Here is a 22457-nt window from a genome sequence, read left to right as displayed (position 1 = left end):
GTTCCGTGACTGCTTGACCAATGGAATGTGGCAGAAGATATGCTGTGGCAGGCCTTAAGAGACTAGGGTCATCCACTTCCTGTCTCTTTGAATATGGCTTTTGACACCCATCCACCATATTCTAAGAAAGCTGAAGCAGCCCTGGGGAGCAGCCCCTGGGCTGGACAGAGGCTACTAGATGGCGACTCTGGCTGAGCTCCCCACTGACAGTTGGCATCAACTGGCCAGCCATTTTGGAAGAGGACACTTCAGCTCCAATTGAGTGATCCCAGCCTGATGTGTGAAGGACAGTTACCCATCCTGCCCAAATTTCAGATTTATGGGCAAAATGAAAAATTGTTGTCATTTTAAGACACCATTTGTGAGTGGTTTGCTACACAGGAGTATATAACCGGAACACTACCTTAAGGTTGCAAAGATTTTTCTTGCTTATACATTTGCCTAGAAGCTAAATAGGTTTAGCCCTTAGATTTAGTTCTCTGATCATTTCAAGTTAGTTTTTGCCAAAGGTGTGAGATAAGGACTGAGGCTCCTTCTTTTTCTATACAGATATCAAATTGTTTCCTTACCATTTTTGAAAAACTTATCCATTCCTTCCTGCCCATTCCAAATAAATTAACTTGGTGCTATGGTTGAAAACCAGTGGACTGTGTGTGTGTGTGTGTGTATCTACTTATAGATTCCCTATTTTATTCCATTGATGTATATATCTATGCTTATGCTAATGCCACACTGTCAATTACTGTAATTTTATAGTATGTATAAATAAAAGAAATTTCATCTCCATTTTTCAAAATTTTGAGGCTTTTTTAGATTTTTACATTTTAATATAAACTATAGAATCAGCTTCTCCATTTCCATGAATAAGCCCGCTGAGAGTTTAATTAAGATTGCATTTAAATTTATAGATCAATTTTGGAAGAATGGACATCTTAACAATATTGAGTCTTCCCATTGATGAATATGATATATAATTCCATATATTGAGGTCAGCAATCTTTAATTTCACTCAGAAATATTATGTAGTTCAGCATAACAGCCCTGAATATCTTTTGTCCAACTAATTCTTAATTACCGCATATTTTATGCTATCATAAATAGATTTTCAATTGTTTACTGCTGGTATATGGAAAAACAATTGATATTTGTATACTGATCTTACATTATGCAAACTTCTTAAATTCACTTATTAGATCTAGTAATTGTTTTCAGATATCTTTTTCAATGTCAAAAAAAAACGTCATCTGTAAATAGAGACCCAAGTTGACTTGCTCTTTTATAATTTGTGTGCTTTGTATGTCTCTTTCTTGCCTTATTCCAATGGCAAAGACCTCTAGTACAATTTTAAGTAAAAATCGAGATAAAATAATGAAGAATATCCTAGCTTATTCCAGATCTTAAGAGAAAGCATCCAATCTTTCACCATTAGATATGATGTCATCTGAGAGTTTTTCATGGATGCCCTGTATCAGATTGTGGAATTTTTTTTATCTATTTCTAGCTTTGTAAACATTTTAATCATGAACAAGTATTGAACATTGTCAAATGCTTTATCTACGTCTATTGACACCTTATTTTTTTCTCTCAGTTATTCTGTTAGTATGGTGAATTATACTAGTTGATTTTTGAATGTTAAACCAAACACATTGCTAGGATGAAATCCACTTTCATAATGTGCCATGCTTTTTATGTATTTCTGGATTCAATTTGCTAATAGTTTGTACATTTTTGATCAATATTTGTAGAGATATTGATGTATACTTTTTCAATTACTCTATTTGATTTTGATATCGGATTAATGCTAGCCTCATAAAATTAGTTGGGTAGTTTTTCGTCCCCCTCTATTTTTTGAAAGAGAGTATTAAAATTTGCATTATTTCTTCTTTAAAATATTGCTAGTCTTCGCCAGTGAAGTCATCTGGTCTGGAGAGCTCTTTGTGGGAAGACTTTTAATTCCAATTTCAGTTTCTTTAATTTAAAAAGGATTACCACATATTTTTAGAAAGGAATTGACAAGCTGATTCTAAAATTTATTGTAAAAACAAAGGATATAGAATAGCCAATGTAATTTTGAAAGAGAGGAAAAAAGTTGAGAGACTTTACCTTATCTCACGATGTGCTATAGAGCTGCAGTGTGATATTAGTGTAGGAATAAACTATGCATTCGCAATGGAAGTGATATCACTTCCAAGGGGGTGGAAATTGGTTTGTGGAGGAAAAAATTCTTATTCTTTTCATGTAAAAAGCACATATATACATACATAACAGTATGTACATAAATATATACATAAACAGTACATACATGAACAGTATTTACATAAATATATTTCAGACATTAAAAGTCCATGAGGGAGAAGGGCAATTAGGAATAAATTGTCCAGAAAGGCTCCTTAAGGGGATGATAATAAAAGAGGTTGAGAGATATTGGAATAGACAACCAGGTAAATGGAACAGAAAAGAAAGTCCAGAAATAGACTCACACACAGCAATCGAGTTTTAGCCAAGCTACCAGTGAGGAAAGTCTCTTTAACAAATAGTGATGTAACAACTGCGTATTCATAAGTTTCATAAGAAAAAAAATAAACCTCAACTTCTATCTTACTCCACTCACAAAAATACACTCACAATGGCTCATGGTTCAAAATATAAAACCCAAAAACCCAAAACTTCTCTAAGAAAACAGTAGAGAATATCTTTACAAACTTGGGAAGATAAAAACAAATATTTTTTTTAGAACACAAAACTACTAACCATAAAAGAAAATATTAATAAATTAAACACTATCTCCTCAAAAGACATCATTAAGAAAGTGAATAAACAAGCCACAGATGGGGGAAAATGTCTGCAATGTACATTTAAAAAAAGCATTAATTATGGTAACTTGTCTCCTTCAAATAATTTTTTCAATTTCATCTAAATTTCAGATTCATTGGTGTGAAGTAATTCATAATATTCCCTTTTTACCATTTAAATTCCATAGTATATCTAATGATATTCTCTCAATCATTCCGGATAATGGTAATTTGTATTTTCTATTCCTTTCTTGATTAGTCTGGCTTGAGGTTCATCAATCAAAATGATATTTTCAAAGAAAATATTTTGCTTTCATTTATTTTCTCTATTGTTTATTCATTTTCTGTTTCATTGATTTATGCTCTTATCTTTGTTATTTCCTTCCTTCTACTTATTTTGGATTGACTTTGCTCTTCCTTCCTGGGTTCTTAAGATAGAAGCTTAGATCATTGTTTTGTGACCTTTCCTCTTTTCAAATATGAATATTTAATTTTCCTCTTAGCACTTTTTTTAAATTAATAGACTTTAGTTTTTACAGCATATTTAGGTTTGCAGAAATATGAGCCGAAAATATAGAGTTCCCATACCCCTTCACTTCCCCAATTTTCTCCTATTACTAATATCTTCCATTAATGTGGTATATTTGTTAAAATTGATGAGCCAACGTTGACATATTATTATTATTCATTAAAGTCCATGGCTTACATTAGGGTTCAATCTTATCATTACAATGGGTTTTATGGGTTTTGACAAATGTATAATGACATGAATCCACTATTAGAGTATCATAGATAATAGTTTCACTGCCCTAAAAATCCCCTGTTTTCCACTCTTCATCCCTCCCTCCCTTCTCCCTTTCCAAACCCCTGGTAACCACTGATCTTTTTTTTTTTTTTTTTTTTTTGTGAGGAGGATCAGCCCTGAGCTAACATCCATGCTAGTCCTCCTCTTTTTGCTGAGGAAGACTGGCCCTGAGCTAACATCTATTGTCAATCCTCCTCCTTTTTCTCCCCAAAGCCCCAGTAGATAGTTGTATGTCATAGCTGTACATCCTTCTAGTTGCTGTATGTGGGACGCGGCCTCAGCATGGCCGGAGAAGCGGTGCATCGGTGCGCGCCCGGATCCGAACCCGGGCCGCCAGTAGCGGAGCGCGCACACTTAATTGCTAAGCCACAGGGCCAGCCCACCACTGATCTTTTTACTGTCTCTGTAGTTTTGCCTTTTCCAGAATGACATAGTTGCAATCATATAGTATGTAGCCTTTTCATATTGGCTTCTTTCACTTAGAAAAATGCATTTAGGTTTGCTCCATGTCCTTTGGTGGCTTGATAACTTATTTCTTTTTGTCACTGAATAATATTCCCTTATGTACCACAGTTTGTTTATCTATTCACCTACTGAAGGATATCTTGGATGCTTCTGAGTTTGGGTTATTACGAATAAGCTGCTATAAACATTCATGTACAGGTCTTTGAGTGGACGTAAGTGTTTAACTCCTTTGAATAGATACCGAGGAGCATGATTGCTGGATCATATGGTAGCAGTATGTTTAGTTCTCTAAGAAACTACCAAACTGTCTATCAAAGTGGCTGTACCATTTTGCATTCTCACTGGCAAGTGAATGAGAGTTCCTCTTGCTCCGCATCCTCACAGCATTTGGTGTTGCCAGTGTTCTGGATTTTAGCCTTCTGATAGGTATGTAGTAGTATCTCATTGTTTTAATTTGAAATTCCCTAATGACATATGATTATTTGCCATCTAATATCTTCTGTGGTAAGATGTCTATTCAGGTCTTTTGCCCACTTTTTAAAATTGGGTTGGTTTCTTATTGGTGAATTTTAAGGGTCTTTTGTATATTTTGCATACCAATCTTTTATCAGATATGTATTTTGCAAATATTTTTCCCCAGTTAGGGCTTGTTTCGTTCTCTTGACATTATCTTTCACAGAGCAGATGGTTTTAACTTGAATGAAGTCCAACTTACCAATTTTGTTCTTTCATAGATCATTCTTTTGGTGTTGTATTTAAAAGGGTATCTTCAAACCCACAATCACCTACATTTTTTTCTATGTTATCTTCTAGGAGTTTTTTAGTTTTGTGTTTTACAATTAGGTCAGTGACCCATTTAGAGTTAATTTTTGTGAAAGGTATAAGGTCTGTGTCTAGAAACATTCTTTTTTGCACGTGGATTTCCAGTTGTTCCAGCATCTCAGTGCTTTTTAAGTATTTACGACAAATTTGATGTGTTAACGTTTTCATTGTAATTCAGTACAAAATATTTTATAATATTTTGACCTGTGGGTTATTCTGAAGTATGTTATTTAATTTCAAAATATTTGGAGTTTTTACAGATATAATTTCATCACTGAGTCCTAACAATTCCGTTGTAGTGAGAGAACATGCTCTATAGGATACCAATTTTTAAAAATTTATTGAGATGTTTTATGGACCAACATGTGTTTCATCTTTGTGAATGCTTTATGTGCACTTGTAAAGGAAATGTGCTTTTCCATTGCTGAGTTTAGTATTCTATAAATGTCATAATTGACATTGGTCATGGTCTGTCTGTACAATGATCAAGTCTATAGATAGGAATTTTCTGCCCACTTATATCAACTACTTAAGAGGAGAGGTAAAATCTCCAACTATAACTGTGGGTTTGTCTATTCTGCCTTCAGCAGTATCAGATTTTGTTTCTTCTCTTTGAAGCTCTTATTAGTAACATAAACTTCTAGGATCTTTATGTCTTACTGATTAATTAATATTTTTATGTGATAATATTCCTTGTTCTGAAATCTACATTACCTGAATTAATATATCCACTCCAACTCTCTTTGTACTACTGTTTGCATGACATATCTTTCCTTATGCTTTTATTTTTCAGTTATTTGTATTATTATAAACAGGTTTCTTATAGACAGCCTATTGTTGAGTTTTGCTTCTTCTACTTGGTCTGATAAACTGCCTTTCAGTTTGCGTTTAGACCATTTATATTTAGTGTAGTTATCTGTGTAGTTGGATTTAAATCCACAAACTTGTGATTTGTATTCTATTCATCTCATTTGTTCTTTTTCTTTCTTTCTCCACCTCCATTTTGATTAAATGAGTTTTTGGGTTTTGTTATTGTTGTTGTTTAGTATTCTTTTTTATCTTCTTTACTGGTTTATTGTCTATACCACTTTGCTTCTTTTTTAGTGGTTGCTCTAGAGTCTACAACAAGCATCATTAACTTATCATTGCCTATCTTCAAGTAAATTTACACTACTTTATATATAATGTAAAAACATTACAACAAAATACTTTCATCTCCTCTCTCTTGTCTTTTGTATTATTGTGGTCGTATGTTTTACTTCTATTTAAGTTATAATTCCCCAAATACCTTGCTATTATTTGTACTTTAAACTATTGATTATATTTTTAAAGTTAAACAATAAAAATATATTTGCTCTTAAATACATGATCAGCATTTGCATTGGTTGTCATTCTTTTGTGGATACCTGAGTCTCCATCTGGTTTCACATCCTATCATCCTGAAAAACTTCTTGGAACATATTTTTCTTCCCAATCCACTGGCATTAAATTCTCTCAGTTTTTGTCTGAAAAAAAAGTTTTTATTTTACCTTCATTTTTGAAAGATATTTTCACTTAATATACAACTTTTAAGTTGACAATTTTTCTTGTAGCTTAGATACTTAGGAACTTAGATAAAGTTCCATTGTCTTCTAACTTACATTGTTTCTGAAAAGAAATCTTTATTGTTCCTATCTTTATTACCCGAAATGTAATATAAAGTTTCTCTAGCTGCTTTTCAGATTTTTGCTTCATCACTGGTTTCAGCAGTTTGATTATGATGTGCCTTAGTGTGGTTTTCTTTGTATTTATCCTGCTTAGGCTACAGCACAATTCACAAATCTGTAGTTTTTCATCACATTTGGAAAAATTCATCCACTAATTCTTCAAATATTTTCCCTGGTTCTTGCCCAATTCTTCTCCTTCTGAGACTATCATTACATGATTGGTAGAAAATTTGATATTGTTTCATAGGCCAATAAGTCTCTTAATTTTTCCAGCCTTTGATCATCTCTTTGTTTCAGTTTGAGTAATTTTATTACACTGCCTTCAAATTCTCTGATTTTTTTTTCTTTTTCAGTGCCTAATTACTGTAAGTCAATCGAGTGAAGTTTTAATTTCAAATATTGCATTTTTAGGTCTAGAAAAATTTTTATACGCTTCTTTTCTCTCCTCATTAAAGTTGTGGTTTTTTCTTTAAATCCTTGAACATATTTATATTAGCTATTTTAAAGCCCCTGGTTTGCTAATTCTGTCATTTTTAAAATTGCTAAGTCTATTTTTATTACCTAATTTTTCTCCTGGTTATTGGCCACAATTCTTGCTTTTTTACATATTTAGTAGCTTTTATTTGGATGCTGAAATTTGCGAACGTTACTTTATTGAGTATTTGGACTTTGCTGTCTCCATTTAAACAATGTCAATTTTGGTTTTGTCAGGCAGTTAAGGTACATGTGGGCCTGCTTGATCCTTTTGAGACTTGTTTTTAGGGTGTGCCTAGGACAGCCTTTACTCTACAGTGAGTCAAACTAGTGAGTCAACTCACTACTGTGAGTTGAAACTATTGTAGCTCGAAAATGCATTTAACAGACTTAACATACTAAACATCCTAGCTTAGCCTAGCCTACCTTAAACGTGCTTAGAACACTTACATTAGCCTACAGTTGGGCAAAATCATCTAACACAAAGCCTATTTTATGAGAAAGTGTTGAATGTCTCATGTAATTTATTGAATACTGTACTGAAAGTGAAGAACAGAATGGTTGTGTGGGTACAGAATGGTTGCAAGTATGTCAGTTGTTCACTCTCTTGATCAGGAGGGAGCCCAGGGCCACCGCTGCCCAGCATCATGAGCGAGGATTGTACTGCATATCGCTGGCCCAGGAAAAGATCAAAATTTGAAGTACAATTTCTACTGAATGCCTATCGCTTTCACACCATCATAAAATTAAAAAATCATAAATCGAACCACATTAAGTCAGGACAGCCTGTAATTAATTGAGCGCTTGGCTCAGAAGGATTGAAATGCACATCAAAATATCCTGATGGGGTAAAGGAGAGAGAAATCTGGGGGTGTGCAGCCATAGTAAAGACACGCTAGTCAAGGCCTCTGGGCAGTTGCATATATAGCTTGAAAGCACTGGATTTTCCTGCAACTAGGAGTGGAGAATGGCAGGGCACCATTCCTAAGTGCTGAGGAAGAAGGAGCTTAAGTGCTGAGGATGCCTAGGTCTTCTGTCAATTTGCTCTAGGCTCCTGGGGGTTATCTATTCCTTATTTTTGTTTCATTTCATTTTGCAGACACAAAGAGTAACATCTGAAATGCCGAGGTCTCCGAAATTTTGTCTTTTAAAATTAGTCTACAAAACAATAGGATCTTTCCTTTATAGGCTGATACCCTAAGAACATCCTCAAACTTAGGGCCTGATACAATGTACAATATTAAACTTACACAACTTGCAATATTGTGCTAATGCTTTTGAGCACATTCAAGCTACCTTCCTCTGAGTATGAAGATAATATGGATCCAAGATATAAGAGTGACAAAGAGATGAACATCAGGAGAAATAATGAACAAGTACAAGAGATTCACAATAAAAAGGTTTCCAGCCAGTGATAATTCCTCTTTCATTCAACATCACTAATCCATTGTCACTGTTACATTTGTAAATGTTTATTTAACTGAAGTGACATAAATAATTCAAAGTAATATTATTTTTGATGCACATACAGATGGATTTTCCTCTGAAGGCACCTTGGATAATATTTGGGGCATTACTGTCTTAACTAGAGAATGTTTTGATGTGGTATTTCTTGTGGGGTGTTTTTTGTTTTTTGTTTCTTTAAGCAGAATTCTCTAAGGTTCGGTTTATGAAGGGCTGGAACAGGCTCTCTCAGAGTAAAAATCATTTTAGAGGTAATTCCAATGCAGAAAGTAAAGATGGATATCCTTACATTCCAGTGGAAAATAAGGCACATTCCCCAGAAAGGAAAGTAAACTCAGTCCTTATGGGAGTGGGAGGGAAGGGCATGACAGAAATCCATGGAGTTGGAGGAGAGAAGGAGAAGGGAGAGCTAAAACAGTGAAAGAGGCAAGGCCACGGTAAGGAAGAGCAGAGGAGGAGGGACATTTAGCCCACAGTCTCAAAGAGGATTCAGCTTTTATCCAAGGCTGGTCCTTTGGAGATTCGCTCTCCTATTTACTCTGCAATGACCTTGGAGCCTCTGGAGAGGAGACTGCTGCTCAGACTGGGCTGCAGTCTGTGAGAATCATATTTGCCCTGGTCTCGGAACGTGAAACAATAAAATCCCTCTGTAATATACCTGCCCTCAGAACATGAAATGGTATCTCGCAAGTGTCGTCAAAGATGCTCCTCCTTCCCTGATAAAAGTCCTCTAAGAATTCAGGAAAGGTCAGCCTCCTGGCCTGATTTCCCCATGATCCACCCTGAAGGGGATTGGAGATCCAGGACCTCCCCAGTCCCTCCCAGCACTGGGCTCCCATGAAAATGCATCCTGCTCATTTCTTCCTCCTGAGCAAATTGCTATGGGCAGCATGCTGCCCTTTAATGAAACTGTCTGCAGCCCTAAACTTCTCCCGGGAGGCAACGGAGGAGCAGGGAGCTGGGAAGCAGAGGACTCAGAGCACAAACTGCATTCAAAGGCAGGACAGGGAGGGAACCTCCCTGGGATTTCAGCTCCAGAGCAACCAGTCCCACTGACCTTTACTTTCTCCTTCATTCTGTGCTGTTCCTTGTTAGCTTTGTTGTTGTTATGCAGGAGAGTATGCTAAGTGGTGTGCGCTAAGCCGTCAAGAACCAGTACATAACCCCCATCAATAACCAACACATAACACCCCCAGCACCCATTAGAATTCTTAAAAGGAAGAAGGTACAAGAGCAAGCTCATCTTTCATCATCTTCCTTATTCTCTCATGAAAAACTCAAGTTACTAAACAGCTGCAGAGAACTCCTTCCATGAATAACAAATAAACTCTGGACTCTTTCCCGGTGGGCCTATCCGTTCACCTGGCCGTGTGAAGGGCAGTTGGCCTGGCCACCCATTTGGGGGCAACAAATGTACCTGCTCTCTGAGAGCAGAAAATCCCTGCAGGAGGGTGAGGAGTTCTTTCAAACCTTTCATCCCTGTGGCCAGGCTGCTCTAGTTACAGGCTGCTGAGTTGCTGCATCAGGTCTCTGCTTTCAGGACAAAGAAAAAGGAAAAAGAAAAATTCTTAGTACTGTAAATCTAAAAGCTTTAGAAAGGTGTCCTGGGATTTGTTTCAGGCCAGACCCATAGGAACGTCCATCAGGTTGGTGGGGGGCAGACAACTGGATGCTTAGGAAAAAATCCAACTCAGCCTCCTTGTTTCCTGCCAGCAGCAATTCTCAGAATTTTGGATTTCAATCTTCTTGAGGAGGAAATGCTTCCTTTTGGCAAAGGAATACCACTGAGCACGCCTCATCTGCACATACCCACAACATCAGGACCATCACCACCACCACCCAAATAACTCAGCCGAGTGACCTAGAGGCTGATGCTGCCTTTGATGAGAAAAAGGCAAACTTTCTGTATATTTTTTTAAAATTAAATAAACTATATGAATTATTCATTTTTCACTCCTACCCTAAAAAAGTATAGATATGATTATATTTTAAATATTTTTACTTCCCCAATCAAATAATCAATTTCCTCCACAAAGCTCTTCATCAAACATCAGGAGAAGGATATCTCTGAATTGCTGTTGCAATTGTGATCAGTCCTGATCACATATGTTGCATGGATTGCCTTACAGCTATTTATGAACACAAGACCTTTCTGGTGGTGCCTGAATAACCACTCAGGAGACAGGAGAAAGAACCCAAGCCCCAGAGCCCTCGTTTGTCTTGGTCACACCAATGCTGGGTGACTGGATCTGTTTGCCTCATCTCTGACAACCTGAAGTGATTGAAAGACATAATGGAGAAGCTGAATTCAAGCTTGTCAAGATCTGGGCAGCTGAATTCAAATCTTAACTAAAAGTGTCAGGGGTTGAAATGGCATTTATCTTAGTACTAAAGGTTAATGTACAGACATGGTTAACTCTACAGAAAGGGTTTTTTCTTTTCTTTCTGGCTTTTTGCTATGAGAAAATTCATCTGCAGAAGCCAAAAGGAGACAAATACAAAGCAAATGTCAGTCTGCTTCCAAAGCATCCATTTTCTGTGCCCAACCACAGGCCAGTGCCCTTCCTGCAGTGTCCTTGTGGGAGATCACCTGAGAGCTCTCCGAGAGGAGGTGATGCTGACTCAGAACTCTGCAGTCCTTGCCTGAACTGCAGGCTCTCTCCCCTCATGAATCCTCCTCCCCTATTTGTTCAATCAGATGATGTGAGGCTACCCAGAGCCAACCAAAGAGTGGATGCCTCTCCCATCTCTCTTTTGCAATCCCAAAGGAGTTAAAAATATGCACATAAGCTTCTAGAAGGCAAAAGGCAGAGGGAATATCAAGCACCTTTGGCGGATAATTCTCAAGCCAGAGCAGCCTCAGCCCTTGCTCTGAGTTAAGAGGAATGAGGAGGTGCTTGGTAACAGCATCTCTGTGCAAGGCGAAGAATTGCATGTGTCACCTTTGCAGAAGTATTGGGGCAAAAGGGCTGAATGGCTGGTCTGCAGTACAAACTCCCAGGAGAGATTTTTTTTCTTCTTTCCTGCAGGGAACACACATCAGAGCCAGCAAACATGAGGAAAGGGATGAGACAATGAGACGAGGTGTACCAGCTGGTCAGAGGCAGGGCGAGGAAACAGCCCCAGCAGAGCTGTGTGATGTCAGCAGTCTTCCCTGTAGCCAGGCAGCAGCACCAGTGAAACTGGGCTGTGACTATTCAGGTTATTGTTTCATTGTCCCACATGGAAGTAATCCCTTAAGCAAGTTTTCTTTTTTTAATTATGATGATGATGCAAATCACGAAGGAACTCAGGCAAGCACTATCCCAACCGCTTTTGTAGAAGAGACAAGGACTCAGGAGAAACATCATGGTGTTGAAGGGACAGGAGGCCAGTGTTCTAGCTGTAGCTCTGCCACCAACTTCCCACAAAATCACAGGGAACCACATCACTTCTCATCTTAATTCTGAGGCAGGCATTAGCGGTTGCCAAGAGCTGCATCTTTCTCTCCCCATGCTTCTTGCTGGCAGAACCCCAGTTTTGGTTGGCTCGTCAGCCTCCCCTGAGCTCAAGGAAAATGATTACTTCCCAGCCCCAGGAGACGAATATCAGTTGTGGTACTTCCTTTACCCTCACTGTGATTAGCATAAACATGGACATGTTAAGTAATCTGGCAAATGAGATCTAAGACTGCAGCAGGCCTCTGAAGATATTCTCTTCACTTGTTAGAAGGGACACAGAAGGAGACTTGCCCCTCCCTGTATTTGGATCTCCTCTATAAGGACATAATCAGTGTTTGGAGCTGTGGCAGTAGTACTGTGACCATAGGGAGAAATGCCACCCTATACCAAGGATGGCAGAGCAGGCAAGTGGAAAGCACCTGTGTGTTTGAGCACATAGTTATGTCACTGAACTAACTCTGGAAAGGTAAAATAATTAACCCCTTATTATTAAGCCACTCTTAGTCAAGCAGTCTATAACATGCAGCTAAAATAATCCCCTGAATCCATCAGCCCTGCTTCCCTCCCTTCAATCACCTCTATGTTCTAATTGCTATACCTTCCCATCCTGCCTTCTCCTGCCCTGACCATCTGGGCAGCAGGGATGAAGCAAAGGAAGGAGGAAATGTGTCAATCAGTCAATGTGCCTACTGTGTTCTCATTCTGTGCTGGGGAAGAGATGCAGGAAAAAGCCATATAATGTTAAAAGCCTTGGAAAATAAGGCAAAATTGAATATGTGCTATATTATGTGAAAAAAGTTATAAGAAATACAAGATTTCATTGAAAGCAAATTAGAGTGCCATTCAGAATAAACGTGAGACATTATGAGTTACATTGGAACTGAAGGTCCAGCAGGGAGGAATGTGAAGGAGAGAGCTTTGCATCAGCATCCGTGACCCAGTGGGGGACTCGCCTGAGAATAAGGAGGATGGCGTTGTGGCAAGAAAGCCTTCCAGGGATAAATAGTTCCGCTGTGTCCTACTCAAGGGGTATGTTACTACCCACAGAAGACACAAAGGCAGGACTAGGGCTTTCTCAGAATGACAGGCTTAGAAAGCAGCTTGGAACTGAAGTGTCTGGCCTCTAATTCTTATATTCCCTACCCAGGTTGAAATAAGGGGAGTTGATATGGGTTTGAAAGTTGTTTGTGGAAACAATCTAGATCTCAGAGGCTCCAAATGACTCCTCAAGTGTTTACTTTCTTAAGAGCAGTCTCTGTCACCCTGCTGAGAACAAATGTTCCAGACCAGAGACATCTGCAGCCCCCTTTAAAGTTTTCCTGGGTGTAAACTCAAGACTGCATTAGTGTTCAATCACTCCGTGACAAATTCCCACGAATTTAGCAGCATAAAACAACACACACGTATTATCTAACAGTTTCTGTGAGGCAGGAATCTGGATATGGCTTAGCTAGATCCTCAGCTTAGGGTCTCACAAAGCTGCAAGGGGAGTTCTTATCTGGGGGCCTGACTAGGGAAGCAGCCACCTCCCTGCTCACGTGGATGTTTGCAGCATGCGGTTCCTTGCAGCTGGAGGATTCATTGTATCTTTCTTCTTCAAAGCTAGCGAGGGGAGAGAGAGACTAACCCGAGTCTGGTAAGTCAAAGACTTATATAAGGTAACTGAATCAGGGATCACCTTTGCCATATTCTGTGGGTTAGAAGTAAGTCACCGGTCACACCCACATACAAGAATAGGAGCTTACACAAAAGCATGAAGACCAGGAGGCATGGACCGTGGGGGCCACCACAGAGTTTATCCGTCACAGGGATCCAATCTGGTAATGCTGATGGGTTAAATGGCTGTATTTTCAAATCCTCCTAGAGCATAGATCATTCTAATCCTTCCCTCCAGCCCCAATTTTCATTAGCCTAGGAAATTGGGTACAGGAGGTGCCAAGGATTGTCGATATCATGAGATGGAGCAGAATCAGGAACTAGGTATGAACCTGGAGTTTAATAGACCAAAGAGTACAGTCTAACTAGTTCAAAAAAACTAGCTTAAACAAAGTATTAAAAGGGGAGCTATAACCCTTTGATACCAGCATGAGGTAGGTTTGCTAAGTAATTAATAGGCAAATAGGACATCACGGAGGGGCCAGCCTGGTGGCATAGTGGTTAAGTGCACGCACTCTGCTGGGGTGGCCCCGGGCTTGGATCCCGGGCGCACACCGACCCCACTGCTTGCCAAGCCATGCTGTGGTGGCGTCCCATATGAAAAAAAGATGGAAGATAGGCACAGATGTTAGCCCAGGACCAGTCTTCCTCAGCAAAAAGAGGAGGATTAGCAACAGATGTTAGCTCAGGGCTAATCTTCCTCACACACAAAAAAAAAAAATTAAAAATTTAAAAAAAAATAGGAGATCATGGGTATAAGGGTCCTGGTGTGAGGTATAGTGGCCCCCTTCGAGTGGCAAGTTTCTGCTGCAAATACTGAAAAAATATAGTGCTATTTTATTAAGGAATATGAAAATCAGCAGTCGAGTGGTAATCAATAATTTACCAGATTGTTATACTTAGTTGGTTTCACCTCATAGATAAAATCTGTCTGAAAGATCAGATCTTAATAGATGTGAGAACTTGACAACCAAGGAGGACATCAAGACTAAGTAGTAGGGCTGGGTGTTGGTGTCCCTACCACAGCACTAGACACTGGGGGGAGGGGTGGCTGCTTGGCAATAGATCACTCACAAAGGCCAAGCCACACTAGATAGCACTGGAGAGGAGATCAAGGATCCAGAGAAAATAGACCAACTGCAGTTTTTTTTAAATCAATAGTTAGGGAGACAGAAAGCCAGTGTTCTCCAATCTCTTCCCTTTATTGGAGAATCTCACCATATAAGAAAATGGGGAAAACCGGATCCTTACCTAGGTCACGGCTGTCCTTTAGGAGGAGTCCAATCACCACACTCACCTTTCACCCCAACTTTGAGGAGGGGAGATGTAAAGATCTTTTCCTGTAGGCCAAATTTTTAGGGTTACAGCAAAAGGATTTAAAACCATAATTTGTGCCATAATTGCTTTGTATTCTTAGCTCTTTGGATTGTCTTCTCTCTCTATGCACCCATCTAGCTGGAATGTTCAGCTAAACCATGGGCTATGCCTGCTTGGTGGGGTTTCCTACTAAGCAGAGGGCTAACAGCAAGATGCTTCTATTGGCTCTAGCCTAGACTGTAATAAGAAAACAATTTCTTTGGTAGCATTTTACTTGGGCTTAGATTTCCTTCTCTGTTGTCTCCATAAAGTAAGACAAAACAAGCTGTGGATCTGGGGAAAATGACCAATGGATTGCCCTAGCCTCCCTCTGGTAAGGGCCTTAGGCCAGAGAACCAAAAGAAGTCTTTGTAGTTCACAAGTGATTCAGTACAACTTGCCAGCCATAGGGAATTTTAGATCCAAAACTTAGCAGTGCTCATTTTCTCTCTGTCTATCCTCCTTATGAAACTGACACTATAGCAGAAGCTGAATCAACAACCTAAGACAAAAATACATCCGATCATGGATGTAGTGGTGCTGTTTTTCCAAGTATTCCTGATTCTTCTCGCAGGCACAGAATAGAATAGCATTCCTTCACCCTCTTAGGTTGGGAATGGTTATGTGGCTGAATTTGAAATGTGAGAGTCACTTCCATTAGAAGCTGTAAGAGCCAGTGCATGATTTGCTATTTTCTTTCCCTCTAGCATTATTCGAGAAGGTGGCTGCTCTACCATCCTGGGTCCCTGAGTAGCTACAATGAACAGAGCCCTGCTGGTCTACAATGGGCATGGGGCATTAACAATAAATAAGCCTTCATTATTTTATGCCACTAAATTTTCTTTTTGTTTGTCTGTTTTTGTTTTCAAAGCAGGACCTAGCTTATCCCCACAGCTATAGATCCTACAGCCTCTGGCCTCTAAGACTACACGGACAGCGGCAGAATCTTCATAAGAATTTTGATCCTGGGCTTGAATTTTCTGTCTGAAACATGGAATGCTCTAAGCATCACCTCATGAAAAATGGGCTGTTGGGCAGTTTGTTGAGCACTGCAGGCTTCTGTGAGCAATAACTAAAATGACTAGGATGAAAAAATTCATCCCTATTTATAGACTGCTTACTGGAAAATTCCCCCAAGTTTTTATTTTTGAGCTGATATGTGGAAAATGACTGTTTAGGAAAAAAAGAAGAGAGAGGAGAATAAAAAGAAAGAGAGGGAGATTTGGCAGACAGAGACAAATTCTTATAGGTTAAATACTATACGCCAGGTATAAGGTAAAGCTTTGCTGATGTCATAGAATAGTAAACCAGAAGACCTGTTATGAAACTTATATTAGAAAGTAGCCTAATCATGTCATATTTACTTCTCTGAGGCAGTAAAATATAAGCATTTTTGGAGTATAGAATAAATAAGAGCATAACAAAACAATACAAAGTATTAAAGGGAGATGTCCTTCATGCTGCCGTTAAATTAAAAATAGGGTGAGAAAGACCTATAAGAAAAAAGGACATTCATAAAAAGAGCTATGAATAGTAATTGAGATGATGATGCTTGAATGGGAATCTTACTCAAAAGACACTTTTATTTATTAATTTTTTTTGTGAGGAGGACTAGCCCTGAACTAACATCTAACGCCAATCTTCCCCTTTTTTCTTGAGGAAGATTGGCCCTGAGCTAACATCTGTGGCCATCTTCCTCTACTTAAATGGGACACCGCCACAGCATGGCTCAGCAAGCGGTGCGTTGGTGGGCGCCCGGGATCCGAAGCGGCGAACCCTGGGGCCACCGCGGCAGAGCGCGCGCGCTAAACCGCTTGCGCCACCAGGCTGACCCCAAAAGAGACTTTTAAATTGAAAGCAAGTAATGATAAGACAAATTTTCCTTGTCTGAGTGGGAATGGGGGCTAGTAAAGGAGATTAAAAATAAAGGAAAACAGTGTTATATTTTTATATGTGTCCAATTTATATCCAACACACAAAAAAATAGAATTAATTACTATAAGAAAATTAAATGATATACTATGCCAAGTAACTCATATAGTAGCCAGGCCCACGAAGAGGCCGCATGAAAACGCTGGAACCCTACTGCCATTAGGAAGGTAGGAAGAAGTCATCGTGCTAACTGTAGATACAGAGTTTTGAAACAAGAGAGCGAGAACAGGAAATAGAGATTCTGAGTCCACATAAAATGAAGTCCTTTCATGGTCCAAGTGCCATAATCACAGAAGCTCCAGGTGATAAAGCTAAAAATCCTCTCAGTGTTTACAAAATTCAAGACTGATTCTCTTGGGAATCAGTAAAAAATAAGGTAGTCAACTACAGAGTCGACAGAAAGAGCCGCCCTCCTAACGTGGATCTTCTCTTTATTCTAGATGAAGGGAGCATGCTGCAAAAGGTTAAGAGCAACATTGTTCCTCCCGAGTTTCCAGATGTTTCTCCAGTATCCCAAACAGATAACTTGCTGGTGTGATTAGGTTCTGCAAGAATTATCTTATACCCAGACCTGTTAGAGGTACTGATATATAAAAGTTGCCCCAAAAAAGAGGCCAAGACAAAAATAGCTTTGTCAGCACTCCATGAGGAAATGCAGTACGGTGGTTAAGAGCACAAACATCAGCATCAACAGACCTAAATCCAGTCCTGTTTCTGACATCTGCTCACCATGTGACTTATAGTGTCTCTTTCTCTCACTTTTCCTCTCCATGAAATGGAGATAATAATAGAATCTGCCTCATAGGGATGACTCTGAAGATTAATCGATATAATGCTTGTAAAATGTTTAGTTCTTGGCATTCAGTACAAAATCAATATATGTTTGCGATTGTTAGAGTTTAAAGTTTTCCCTTTGGGCCTGAGAAATACCCCAATCTTTTTCCAATATTAGGTCAACAATCGAGTGCAGTTGGAGCATTTAACCTGCTTGCATTGTTGACATTCAGCCCAGAAAGTGGAATCCTGCTTCGAATATCTATAGGTTGTTCCAGGCCTGATCCAAGCAATGAATGGCAGTTAGGAATTACAAGAGGTCATACCATTAGGACACATAGAGTAAAATAGCGCCCTTAGGACAAAATGGAAGTTGCAGAGACCTGAGCAGTTCTCCAAACCTAGACTGAAGTTAAAGTCACTTGAAACTGGTCTAAAACTATTGGACATTTATTGTGTAGTTTGGGACCCTGCCTTCCCTTTTGACTGACCTCCTTGAAAAGAAATCAAAGAAGTACATCATACCTTTTGATTGTCCCAGATTATGGACAAAGGGTTTATAAGACCAGAGATATCTGAGACACAGGAAAGAGGCTATCAGAGCCCTGCAGAGAGAATCAGAAGTGCTCTGCTACTTTCTCGGAACAGAAAGTCGTCACTGGAGCCCACATCTGGTAACAGTACAGAAGGAGTGCTTGACAGCGCTTGTGCCTTGGGAAAGATCAAGTCTTTGCTCAAAGAACATCAGGCTTTTGAATTGGTTAGGAACCATGAGAAATTTTAGTGCTCAGCACGGAATCCACAATAGTTTATTTTCCTGATAAAACGTCTTAGCATATTCAAAAATGTGATAGGCAATGATATTTTCAGGACACTCTGAGTGAAAAATTAAGAAAAATGGAGAACTCTGGCCAAATATAATGCTCCCCAGGAGGGGAAGAACATAAACAGTGGAATGGCATTGACCACAATAAAGCAACCTCTTTCCTTTGGATCCCATAAGAAGTAAATACAGCAAGCCATATCTTAGAATGCAAATTATTTATTTTTGTTTCTCTTTGAATTCAGTCATCCTTTACCTCATTGTATTCTGGAAAGTCATTTATAACCAATACAATTGACTTCATTAGCTTTGAATACAAATATGATAGACATATCTTTTAGTATTCCAATTCATGTCTCTAACCATAACATGGCTTCCTTAATACGAAGTTCAATGTTGAAGACTTGTCTTGAATAGTCCAAAGGAGATTTATGTTGAGCATATAAGTTGTTGAGAAGAATGATTTCTATTGTCCTGAAATTATAACTAAGGCACAAAGCCGAGGAAAAACTATGCTAATAAGGACCTCACATTTTAAAGTCAAGACCTACCAGCAGCTGGACTTCCTAACAAGGTTTACTGAGAGGCACCAGTGTAGAAAGAGCTTCTCACCACTAGCCAATATAAGAAGACGATATAGGAGAGGGGAGTAGGCTGTCAGCCTCTTGAGAGAGAACATTGTCCCTTAACAAAGGCTATTGTCTTCTATCTCTATGAGAAGCCAAGGAAGGGAACATCCTAGAAAATCTGAGAAGAGCAGGATTTCTAAAAGAATGGTAACTTGAATTTTGTTTCTTCTCTAAATATTGAATTATCTAGCAACCCTTTCAATATGCCCCTGTGCTACCTAAACAGATGAAAAGGGAATTGGAGGGAAACGGTGTAGATGAGAGAGGGAACTGCAGTGAAGCAGCTTACAAACCTACTGTTTCATGTGAAAAGAACACTGGAGTTTCCTTAGGGTTGAGTGGACACCCAGGAAAATAGCTGGCCATGAACCCTTTTGCTGGTATTTCACTGGTTAAGGAGACTCCACCCTCAAATGCCTGTTTTTGTGGTGATGGGAGGGGTTAGGAGTTGTGGGTATAAGAAGTTGAGCCAGAACCGAATCTCTCACATTACAGACTTGTGTAAAGAGATCCCAGTGGACTCTCTGAAGAATCCTCACATACGCCCCATGAGAGAGCCAGCATTTGAATACCAGCTTTACTGAAGGTAGGACAATCCAATCATGTCAGACAGAAAATCAAGGACAACCAATAAAGACCTGAAAATCCCCTTTTCATGGTCTACTGAGCCCAGTACATGAGCTCCCCCAGATACCTGCATTTGCATTGTTTTCTGGCCAGAGCATCCCTAGAAAACGCTTGTGCTGTGCTTCTGTTTGTGGGGCCAGGTCACTGATGTTGCCTCAGCCATCACTACAGGTCTAGGGGCTCTGAATACAGTTCCTTGTAGATATGGATCGAACCTACTAGGTGTCTAGCTTCCCCAGTAACTGCTTACAGAAGCCAGTTGATACCACCTTGTAGGGTGGGAGAGTGAATATCTCATGGGGCATGAATTGACCAATGGAATACAGGGGATGAGAAGTAACTAGCTGACATATTCTTCCTGAAATACATTGTAAGTACATACATATAATATTTCTCATAATATTCCCCAAAGGAAACTGCAGCCATCAATCAGGAAAAGTGTATACTGCAAAAAGTAGAATACCCAGACCTTTTGAAGACTGCAGTATAGGTCTGAGCTGCCACATAACAGGGGTCCCAAAATATCATCATGAGCATTTGGTTATATGCATGAGTGGTATAAAGTTGAGTTTTGTCCTAAGTCTGTCTCATGGTGGCTTCATTGGGTTCATCGCCCCAGTTGTGATTTTTTTTTTTTTACCAGTCTCCTAGTGAGTAATTGGAATAAATATAGTTAGTTGTTGGAAACTTTTAAATTGATTCCCTGATATGAGAAGGAGGGTTATTTTGATGAGAAAGACCAAGATCATGAAGTTCATGAAACTGCCCCCATCCAGCCAAGAAAATAAATCAGAAGCAACATTGCAGCTCAGGAGGACTTGTCTAAATTTGTGGCACATTCCAAGACTTGAAGGATGTAGTGGTGGCAGTCTCAACAGATACACACTTAATTCATACAACCTAGCCTCTGCAGTAACCAGCTGGATTGTGGCTAACGGTGTGGACTAAGGTAAACCTGACCAGGAGGAAGACCCAACTGCATCTGCCAAACTGAATCATCACAGTCTCCAATACTTGGTATGGAAATTTGTTCTAGCAAAGTCTTCCTTCTCGATTCCCATCAATAGGGAGGATCAAAAGCAGTTTGCTTTCTATTGCAAGGACAACAATATACATTTTCTCGTATACATTGTCAACAATATACGTTGTCTTGCCACAGGGCTATGCTAACTCTCCTGCTGTCTGTAATTATATAGTCTACAAGGACCTTTGAAAAACATAATGCTGGTCCAGTATATTGACGACATCATTTTAAATGGACCTGTGAGCAGGATTTGGCAAGTACACTAACTATCCTAATGAGATATACGTATGTCAGAGGGCAGAAGATGAACTCCACGAATATTCAGGGGCATGACACACTGTTCCAGTAGTTCCTTTTTGGATTTGGGGCATAGTATGTATATACCACCTTAGGAATATTTTTCTGAACCGTTCACTGGATGACACAGAAGTTTGCAAGCTTTGAGTGGGGTCTAGCAAAGGAAGGTTCTGCAGAATGTCCTGCAAATCAGGCAATATAAGCAGATCCAGTGGTGCTAGAGGAATTGATGATGGGTGAGAATACTCTGTGGAGTATCTAGAAAGTCCCAATTGAAGAGTTGCAGCACAGATCCCTAGTATTCTGGAGCATGGCTATGCCATCTGCAGCTCTTCATTTGAACAACAGGGCCCTAGTAGAGTGCATACATGTAACCATGAGATACAAAGTGATTGGGCTACAGGAGCTGCCCATTATGGGCATTATTAGATCTACCAAGTCATAAGTTAAGGGACATATAGCAACCATCCATTACAGGATGGAGTAGTATTTCTGTAGTGGGCCTGAGCAGATCCAGAAGACAAAAACAAATAATATGAACAAGTGGCCTAGACTCCCATGTCACCTACCAATGTTGTACTAATGACTATCCCTGAGCTCACACCTTTGGCCTCCTGGGGTTTCCCATGACCAAATGATGAAGGAGATAAGATCTTGGCCTAGCCCAAAAGATGGGTCCAGGAACTGTGTTGGTGCTAGCTGGAAATGGACTGCCTCTACGTTTCAGCTCCACTCAAAGGTGACCCTAAATAATAATGGTGAAGGGAAATTATCCCAGTGGTCAGAGCTGCAATCAGTATATTTGGTATTTCATGTCATACAGGAGTATAGATGTCCTGAGTTATAGGTATACACCAACCCTGTAGGATATGGGAGGGAGTGGCAAATGGCTTGTCTAGTTGTTCTGGGTTCTGAAAGGCATGATTTCTTAGGGAAACCAGCTAGCCACCCAATCATTGATAAATTATATTGGACCCCTTTATCTTGGATTTGTCCATGGTTTGTCCTTACCAAATTCAATAGTTATCCAGATATGAGTTTGCCTTCCCTGAACACAGTACTTCTGCAAGCACCATTATCAGTCATTTTTGAGAATGCCACATCTAGCAACATGATATCCACACAGAATTGCCTCAGACCAAGGAAACTATTTTACAGCAAAGAAAGTGTGACAATGGGCACATAACCATGGGATTCACTGGTCTGATCATATAGTTGATATCCCAGAAGCAGTGGCCTGATAAAAGAGTGGAATGGCCTATTAAAAGCTCAGCTAAGGCATCTGTTCAGGAACAACGCCTTACAGGGCTAGAAACAGGACACATCATCCAGGTTGCAGTATACGCACTACACCAACAGCCAGTATATTGG

The sequence above is a fragment of the Diceros bicornis genome, chromosome 11 (genome assembly GCF_020826845.1).
Source record: "Diceros bicornis minor isolate mBicDic1 chromosome 11, mDicBic1.mat.cur, whole genome shotgun sequence".
Lineage (NCBI taxonomy): Eukaryota > Metazoa > Chordata > Mammalia > Perissodactyla > Rhinocerotidae > Diceros > Diceros bicornis.
Note: the sequence above shows the minus strand (reverse complement) of the source record.